Below are 10422 nucleotides of genomic sequence, written 5' to 3'. Positions count from 1 at the left end.
TCGGGACCATGAATTCGAGTCAAAAAAATATTTTTATAATGTTTTTAATGTCTATTGCAGTTTAAGTTATATGTGTGAAAATTTCGTGTGAAAATTTGATAGTTTGAAGGCTCAATTTGATAAAAATGGCTTAATCGCGTAAAATAAAAGTTTAGAGGTTAAAATTTTAAAAGTACTCAAATGAGGTTGTCTTTTAAAGTGGAGGGAGTTGAATAGTAATTAGTACATAAACTAGTTAGTGGGTGGCATATTACATTACTAACCTTAGTGTATATGTTTTATAAATTAATAATAATAAGGTTAATTTGGTCAATTAACAAATTAAGGTTTATAATTAAAATAAAGTTAAAATTTGTGTCATTCATCTTCTCCGAAGCCGAAACTAAGCTAAGAAGAATTCAACCATGGCCTTTAGGGTTTCGGCAATTGCTTGGTTTAATTGAGGTATATTTTGGTCCCGGTTTTTGATGATTTTTATGTTTTTGTGATCGTTGTTTCGTGTATTATTTAGCCCATGTTTTAATTTTAGAATTTGCTGGTGATTTTGAGTTTTACCATTGATGAATGCTTGAGCTTTTGTTAGTTGTTGATGAAATATGAAAGATAGGTGAAAGATTAATATGATTTGTATTTGAATTTTTGGTGAAATCGAATATTTAGGGTTAAATTGTGAAATTTAAATTTATGGAGGACTAAAATGTGAAATAAATGAAATGTGTGGACTTGTATGAGAACTATGAATATTCAGCTCTTTTGTGGCACGGGCAAATTTTGTGTTTTATGCAATAGAGACTAAATTGAAAAAAAATGTAAATATCAGGGACAAAATGGTAATTTGCCCATTTATGTATTTTTGGACTCAATTGAATGTGTTAATAATTAAATTAGCTCATTTTGAATATATTTAGATCGAGAACCAAAGAAATCAGAGTTAGATCGGGGAAAAGCCAAAGTAGTCGAATAATCGTCCGACTTCGATTTTTCTTCGTCCAAGGTAAGTCTACTAGCTACTAAATGGAACTAAATTAGTATATATATATATATATATATATATGTGTATGAATCTATGTTGATTTATTGTTGATTTATAATCAAGTATACTTTGGTTGAATAGACTTGAAATATGGATAGTATTTGTGTGTAAGCTATATTCGGCTATAAGGATATATGTTTATATAAGTTTTAATAATAAATATAATTAAGAATAGTACATAGATATATGTATATACATTGTTTAAATATTTCAATATATATATATTATATGTTTATGACTTATTTGAAAATAGTTGGTGATATGGGGATTATAAATGCAAAATAAGTTTCGAAAATAAGTATATGTACAATTATGTATAATTTTTAAGTTTGATTAAAGGTATGTATATTGTATATGCATAAGAAATTTCGAATGGGTGTTTCTATATGAATTGATGCATATATGTTTACATTCGAATAGGTATTTAATATAATTCAATGTTAAGTTTAATATATATTAATATATAATAATTTACAAATGCTTGAATTGAATTGAAGATAGGATTTTATAAACTCTCTTATGTTTGAATATGATCTTTTACAATTATGTGATTACTTTAAAGAATTACTTGAGGAGTATTTCGTATATGTGAAATTAAAATTTTCAGGTTTAAAACCTAGTAGGCTTAAGGCCGGTGAAGTTATTCGGACTTTATGTCTAGCAGGCTTTGTGCCGGTGAAATAATTCGGACTTTAAGTCTAGCAGGCTAATTGCCGGTGAATTGAATCAGATTTTTTTTATAAAAAAAAAAAACCTAGCAGGCTAGTTGCCGGTGAATATGTCTAAAATGTGTGAGTTGTACAGACTCAAGTATTTGAAGGAGTTTGCACTTTTATTTAACCTAAGTAGTTGACAATTTTATGTATATATCTATGCAATTGTTAAATGCAATTGAAAGGTATACACATGTTAATATATGTGTTTTTGGCATAAAAAATTGAAGAAATATACTTATGCGCATGTGGGAACATAAATATGTTTGGTTATTTATTTGCAAGTAATTGTTGATCAATAAAGCATTCGGTTATTTATGTTTAAGTATGAGTTAGGTTAAAATCTATGATTAATATACAAATATGTGTGATGGGTTATGAAATGTGATTAATATATTCATATTTATATTTGAGTATATGTACAGGGTAAGTACACATATACCTTTAGTTATATGTTTATGATAAATACCTGTACCTATTCAATCTTTATATTTGTTAAGCATATGAATATATATATATGCATTTTGTATATATATAATTATTAGTTTCTATGAGTCCAGTGATTTATAATTTGACAAGTAAAGATGTATTCTGTTATATTAGATTGATATTTAAATGTATATGTATAAATACATATGTATATTCGATTTTAATAGTTATTGAATATATATACGTATATAAATAAGCATTCGGTTATACACAATTGATGTGTATGTATATTTGATTCTAAGTATTACATAATAAGATATGTGAAGGTTGAAATGTATATTTATGGAATCAGGAAATTATTTAATATTTATGTAATATTTAATTATTATATTTTTGGGTATGCTATAGACTTACTAAGCTATAAAAACTTACTTTATTTGTTTATGTCTTTCTGTTTTATAGTTTAAAAAAAATCAAGCTTCAAGCTCGGGGACCGTCAGCAAGTTCATCACCCTATATGTTGTTTCGGTATTTAAAATGTTAAAATTCTAACTATGGCATGTACAAACTAGATAAATGAGTTGTGGGTCGTATTTTGTAATAGAGTAAGTGATTATAATATATATATGAAAATGGTTTATTTTCTTGTGGACTTATTAGTTTGTAATATCCTTGTTTATATTAAATGGTTATAAGGAAAAAAAATTTAAATATATAAAAATTAAAATTTGCATGTTTAATATTAGGTTCAAATTATCATATGTAACTGTTAAAATTATTGAACTTTAATGAATGTCTTTTCTAAGTTGTGTTTTGCTTAGGAACGCCTCCTAACCCTAATTCGACAACGGATACGAGTTAAGGGTGTTACAGAGATGGTCTTCTTTTTAAGTTTTGATTACATGTATTACATATTATTTTAAGCATCTCATTTGTTCATGAAAATGAATATTAACTGATTTATTTATGTCGCTATAATATGTTTTATAATTAAATTATATATTTGATTAAAACATATCTAGTATGCAAATTTATGTTAACAAGCAAATGAATTTTATGGTTATTAAAATTTGATTTAGTTTAAAGAATTGTTAAAGGTAGTAGTTCATATGTTTTATATTATTCTATTTGTTAATTATTTAGAGAAATGACATAAGCAATTTTAAATGAAAAATTCTATGAGCTTGAATGGTTAGATTTTGAATTAAATTTCATTCATGTTTATGATGATGGTTATGAAAAAAATTGCTAGTTTTTCATTATGTCATATTTTTATGTTTGAGATGTGACGTTTATTGATATATTTAGTATAGGCTTGTTTCTATACATAGCATAGGAAGTTATTCTTGGTAGCTAACTGATTATGCAAAACTCTTGCTAAAAGGGTTTTAAAAGTATTTTGAATCAAACTCAAAACTTCTCGTATCCGAAGCGAGAATCATACCACTAGACCAAATGCCCCGCATTTGAAGATTTTCACATATTCCCTAAAGCAAATATTGCATATAATTATTTAGAAATTATATTTATTGACTCAGTGTCATTATAAACTTCACATTGATTTAGACATTTCCAGTAGTAAATGTCACGATAGTACTTATATGTGTATAAAAAGTAAAAGGAATAATAGTAAAATTATCAATTTGTTACAATTTAGTACAAAACTCATGTTAAAGTAAACCAGAAGTTTACTGATACAAATGCATTTATTACATGACATGATCAGTTAGACCATCCTAGATCATATATCATGTGAAAATTAATTGAGAATTCATATGGACATTCATTAAAGAACCAGAAGATTATTTAATTTAAAAATTTCTCATTTGTTGTTTGTTTTCAATGAAAATTGATTGTTAGAAACTCGCTAGCTAAAGTTGAGATTTAATGTCTTGCATTTATGAAATGAATATGGGTCCATTCATCCACCATGTATATGGTTTTGATATTATATGATTTTGGTAGATGCATCTACAAAATAATCACATATGTGTTATCAACTTAACTTGTCGTTTGCAAGAATACTTATTTAAATAATAAATTCTAGATCATGCAATTAAGACAATTCATCTTGCTAATACTGATGAGTTTATATCTCGGTCTTTTATTGATTGAGTTTGAAAAATTTTTGTAAAATTTTTTTATTTATGTGCATAAAGGTTTAGAGAAATTATTGATTGAATGCCTCTGATTAATATTTAAACCATTACTTATGAGAACTAAATTTCCTATTTCAACATGAGATTATATTGATTTGCGTGTTGTACACATCAAGCTAATAAATTATAAATACTCTTCATTACAATTGGTTTTTGATCAAGAGCTAAATATTTCTCATCTTTACATTTTTGTATATGCATATATGTTCCAATTGCTCCATCACAATGCGCAAAGATGAATGATTTTAAGCTATTTTTAGCAAACATAATAGCCATCCATCCACTATAATTACTACCTTCTACACCCCTCAACAATCATCCCTTAATCATTCTTCATTTCACCCTTTAACTCACATTCGTTCATCCTATCATTTCTCTCTAACTTTCATTCTTTTCCACCCATCCCATTTCCCTATTTAGCTAAGTAATTCCTAGAGAAAAAAAACTTTCTCTTGGATAGCCACCTTAAGGAGCAACTGTGAGAATTGGAGGAAGCCTCCATGATTAGTGATCACACTATCAAAGAGTTTTTTCTTCCTTTTTGCTCCTCCTTAATTATTCATTATGTTTGCAAGTTGTTTTGTTGTTTTTTCATTGATGATAATAGCTTAATTTTGTTTAGCTAGAATGATTACATTTATTTAATAAAGTTCATTGAGTTATGTTCATGATGTCCTGTGCCTCAATCATTCATGTTTTCAATTAAACTCAAGTATGTATTTCATTCATACGTGATTGAATGCATTAGAATTAGTTGAGAGATCGTAACCAGATGACGACTAATGGACACAATAATTGAAAAGTGCATGCTTAATTTAGACCCGATTAAATTAAAGGTCCATAATAACTTGGAAGAGCTCTATTATCTTGCATAGTTTTTTGGTTGATGTGATTAAATTGTTTCAAACCTAACCCGTCCCTCTTACTTCACATGAATTCTAAGAAACCCTTAGTTGAATATGACGAGTAAAATAAATGTTTTTTCTAAGTAAAAGATTCCGAAAGGACTTAATTTTGGTTTCAAACTCATGAAAGATCAAGTTGTCTTAGATTATTTTTTTGGAACATTGTAAGCATGATGAAAATGAACCAAGTTAAATAATGTAATTATTCTAGCCTATGCATGTTATCATTGTTATAATCTTGTGAATTCTGGTGCTAAATTCATCTCATCCATTTTAACCATTCATTTCATTTGCATTTAGGTTAACTTGCATTAGGGATCACTTTGCATCTAGTCATTTATTTTTTCCAACACTCAAAATTATTGTGTTTTTCTTGCCAAATTGTTAATATTAATTTTACAAAATATTGATTAACATATACAGTCCCTGTGGAGGCAATAACTCTTATGCTTACTTATTACTTGATAACGATTATGTACACTTGCACAAACCACGCATTACAAATATTGGGGCGTTACAAGATTTTTCCTCCTAATTTTCAACCTTGTCCTCTAGAAAAAATTCAAATCTAACTAAAAATGCTAAAAGTCAGGAGAAAAAATTAATTTGTCATTCTCATATTAGAAAGGGATAAGAATGACGCGGAATCACAGTTTCATATCTATTTTGGCCACCTATTGACTTAAGCATCCGAAAACATTAACTCAATGTCCCTTCACGACAATGCACTAACAAAAATGTACAGGGATTTGGAATCGAATCTTGACAAGACTCAAAGGATCTCCAAAATATCGTGCATTGTGTCGTGTAAGGGTGTGATCAAATCCTCTAAAATGGATTTTTTTTATTTAGGTCTCTTTATAGTTTATAAAATTTTAAATTAATAATGGTAAAATTACATTTTCACCCCTTCAAAATGATAAAAATTTGATTTAATTATTTAAAAATTATAAAGATATAAGCAATTAAAATGGTAAAATTGTATTTTTACTATTGTAAAATTAATATACAATTTAATTTCGGCCCTCACAAAGAATTTTCTAGTTTCTCCTTTGACCAAAAGCAAACATTGAGATCTCTTTGTTGGATGGAGGCACTCTCGCTTTAAGAACTCATTTTCTCTTTAGACTCTTGATAAAATTACTTTGTGAATCCACTCGAGCTCTTGGTAAAGTGGAAAAACAAAATCCGAGGACGAAATCGAACATAAACACCCTAAATCTAAAATTTAAACATGTTGAGAGTTTCTCGACTTCAAATAAACAATATTTTGAAGATTTCTCCTAAAAAAACCTCTCAATAAAATTGATTATTATCGACGGGTATTGCCATGGGGAGAAATTTAGACTAAAATAAGTTATATTTACTCATTATAATAAAATGTTATATTTGAATACAATTTATTAATTATATAGAATGATAATAATTGAAAAACAAGTTATTAATTTAATAATTTAAAACTATATATAAAAGAAAGCTCCTTTGGATGCAGGATACTTTTCTTTTACAAGGAAATGTTGAATTTTAATTTCAGTCTCTTATGCATAAATTGAGATTTAATTTTTATAATTTCATTTCTAACGTAATTTAGTTTTATATTTTATAATGTTATTAGTTATACCAAATAGTTAATATTATTAACTTGTCTATTATAATATTACAAGGTTATATATAATTTGAATGCTCTGCAGGTCATATTTGGGTTTGCCTTTGTTGACATTATAAGACAATGGTTAAATTTTAATTTTGAACACTATACTATGTTGAAAGTTGAATTGAATCCATATAGTTTAAGTTTTAACATAATGGTCCCTGTACTTTTATATTGTCTTTAGTTAGCCTAAATAATTAATATATAATTAATATTGTTAAATATTTCAATTACAATGTTGATGTCATTTTTTCTTAAGAATATTATTTCAACAAAAAATATTATCATGGTGAGTTTGAATGGTGCTTTTTAAAAAAATCATATCAACATTTTCCATTTTCAACATTACTTTTTTGTTATGGTGGTACCAAGTAAATTTTTAAAGAAATTTAAAATGTCACACCTATTAATTTAACAGAAAAATTTTACAAGTGGTAAAAAATTTTTAAATTTATGAAGCGTATAAGAACATATAATATATTTTAAAATTTTAATTTTTACTTTATAATTTATTAAAATAAATAATAAATCCAATGTGAAGTTGAAGATATTGGGAATTTTTTTTTCTTGTTATTCTATTGCATGTTGTTTAAGTTAGTTTAGAAAAAAGTGCATGAAGTAACATCACCGCCACTCATTATTTAAAAAATGATTTTTTTTTTTGGACAATGGCAAACAAGAATTGATTTTTCTAAAAAAAACAAAAATCAATGAATTTGGTAGAGATGTGTCACTTTTAAAAAATTTGATCATAACAATGTGAAAAAAAAAATAGTTGGACTTACGTAATCTAGCAGTGATGTTATTACTTGGTCTATATTTTTTTCCCCAAGTTTGGCCTAAATTATTAGGCATTAGTTTCACACACTGGAAAAAATAAGGAGGCAGGAACGGGTATTCAGAGAAGAAAAGAACATGAAGAAGAATGAGTTGGAAGGGATTAGTTTAATCATATTTTCATTTTGAAAAAAATCTTAAAATTCAGGATAAAAATATTAATATGATATTAAAGTATAATAAAGAGATAATATCTCTATTTCATATAATCCTTACTCTAATAATGAAACTAACGCTTACCAACGAACCACCACAATTACTCGAACTTAGATCATTGGAGGAACGATAGACGTCTCTCGGTCTTCCCCTACAGCGTACCGAAGTAACAACAACAACAAAATAGATTAAAACCACAATTTCGAATTTTGAAGAAAAACCCCGATTCACAACGAATCAATCAACAATGAACGAATTAAAACAACTGAATCTCACATTTGATGACTACAACGACCACAGTATGGTACAATCCAACAATTAACGACACAATAGAGTAGAAAGAAGACCACGAGAATCATAGACAAAAAGACAATAATGTAAAGAAGAAGAAAAAAAACAATAACAAAAGAGAATGAAGTTTTTTTAAAATAAATAAAATAAATGTTTAATTAATAAAAAGTAACTAATTATCACACAGTGCAAAAATATGTCACCATTGCTTATGTAGAGATTCAGACACAAAATCAAAAGATATACAAAAGTTTAACCATTATCATTGAACCAGCAAGCTTATTCTTGATATAAAATTAGATAGAATTTAACTTAAGAATTCAGAGTAAGAGTTGATTCAAAACAATTAACAAAATTTTCTAGAAATGGAATTTAAACCCCAGATCTCAAACACAATTAGGGCTCTAACCCATTGAAGCAGATACCTAATTCTTGATAGAATTTAACAAGTAAAAGCTCAAAATTTGGGGAGTTACAAAAATGGTTTACTTTTCATAAATATTATTTAGTCTTTTATAAAAATATATTTTATTAACAATAACCATATATCAAATGATTTACGTATATCATAGGTAGGGATAGATCTAAGGGCAATCGCCCCATTAGGAAAATTTAGATTTTTGAATTATATATATAAATTATCATGCATTTTAAATTGGGTGTTCACATTGTATAATATCGCCCCTTTTGGCCAAAGTGAATTTCATATAATTCGCCCCCATAAGTCATAAGGTTATATTTTATACCAACAAAGTATTTTTTTTAAGTTTTTAATTATATAACTTTAATAATAATCAAATATTAATGTATGATGGGTCTTGAAAGACTAAATTTAGAGGTCCAATATGAACTTTAAAGACAAAGTTCAAAATTAATTGATTTGACCCACACTCATACAAATTCCAAAAGTTAGTGACTTTATTGTATTTTAATTTGTATGTCTTGCTAATGAATTATCTTTCTCTAGTAAAGTGTCGATACTGCTGAGAGAAAAAGAAAGAAGTTTGACGCCAAGACTAAGGGCACAGAGTAAAAAGATAGAAATTGTCTTCCTCTCGGCTCTTTACGCGAAAAATCTCTCAGTAAATATTTTTGCATAAATTATGTTCTTTATTTATTTGACTTATTATTTTTTCCCTAATATATTGTTGTTTAATATATTATTACAGTCTTCAAGCATTTTCAGTGGAAGATATCTGCAAGCTTATGAACGATTTTTATCCGGACGATTTTACAGAGCAAGAAAAGCTACACATGAAGATTCAATTGGAGCATTTTCAACTTGATTGTTTATGTTTATGTTTCTGTTTTTCAAAAAAACATTAAATTGATTTGTTTGATAAGAAAAAAAAAGTATTCGAGAAGAATTAATACATTTTTACTTTAAAAAAAGTTGTTCGGATTTAAAATTTTTGGCCCCTAAAAGTAAAATCATAGATTCGTCCCTGATCACAGCTGAGCAAAGAGTAATACATATGAAGTATTTGGGTCTTTTACAAAAATATTACAAAAAAAAAACAAAATAATATTACTTTTTTTATTTACCAAAATATTACAAAAAAACAAAACAAAACAGTAGAAAATGGGATGCCACAGGCAGCACCAAAGGTGCCACTGCCACGGGTGGCACCACTTGTATTATAAGTCCACCATCCGTCCAGCTGAAGGAGAAGAAGAAGAAGGAGGAGGAGGAGGAGGTGGTGCCGGAAAAAGAGAGAAAGAGAAGAAAAAAATAAGGTTTTTTTAAAATAATGGATTATCTTGTTATTTTTTTTGTATAATTTTTATTATTTTTTGTTGTTAGTTTAGTTATTATTGTTAGTTATTAAGATTAATAAAAACTCAAATTGATGGTTTTAGTTAGTATTATTATTGTTAGTTTTTAGGGTTTAGTTATTAATAATTATTGTTACTTAGTATTATTGTTAGTAAAAAACTAATATCATTATTATGGTTAGTTATTAGGATTAGTAAAAACCCTAATTATTATTTTAGCTAGTATGATTGTTAGTTTTTACATTATATTATTGTTAGTTATTATTTTTAGTAAAACCCTAATTATTATTGTTAGTTAGTATAATTTTGAGTATAAAACTATTATTATTGTTATTGTGTTAGTTATTAGGATTAGTGGTTAAACGTTGTTCATGTACAAAATGATAACTGAAAAAGTATGAGCTTAAGGATGAAAAAATTGCATATTAAAACATTAATTTTTTTATTTAAGTAATTTATTTACCGTCGAGAT

General features: G+C 26.8%; 1 long non-coding RNA gene across 1 annotated transcript; it reads left to right on the top strand.

The window, feature by feature from the left end:
• Positions 1-347: 347 nt before the first annotated feature.
• LOC107921913 (uncharacterized) lies at positions 348-2876 on the top strand. The gene is made up of 3 exons (XR_001691140.2): positions 348-444; positions 909-994; positions 2638-2876. It is a non-coding gene; the product is annotated as an uncharacterized lncRNA (long non-coding RNA).
• The last annotated feature ends 7546 nt before the right edge of the window (positions 2877-10422 follow it).

Source organism: Gossypium hirsutum, chromosome D01, assembly GCF_007990345.1.
Source record: "Gossypium hirsutum isolate 1008001.06 chromosome D01, Gossypium_hirsutum_v2.1, whole genome shotgun sequence".
Classification (NCBI taxonomy): domain Eukaryota; kingdom Viridiplantae; phylum Streptophyta; class Magnoliopsida; order Malvales; family Malvaceae; genus Gossypium; species Gossypium hirsutum.
The sequence above is the reverse complement of the archived record's forward strand: the minus strand, read 5'-3'. Positions and strand labels throughout refer to the sequence as shown.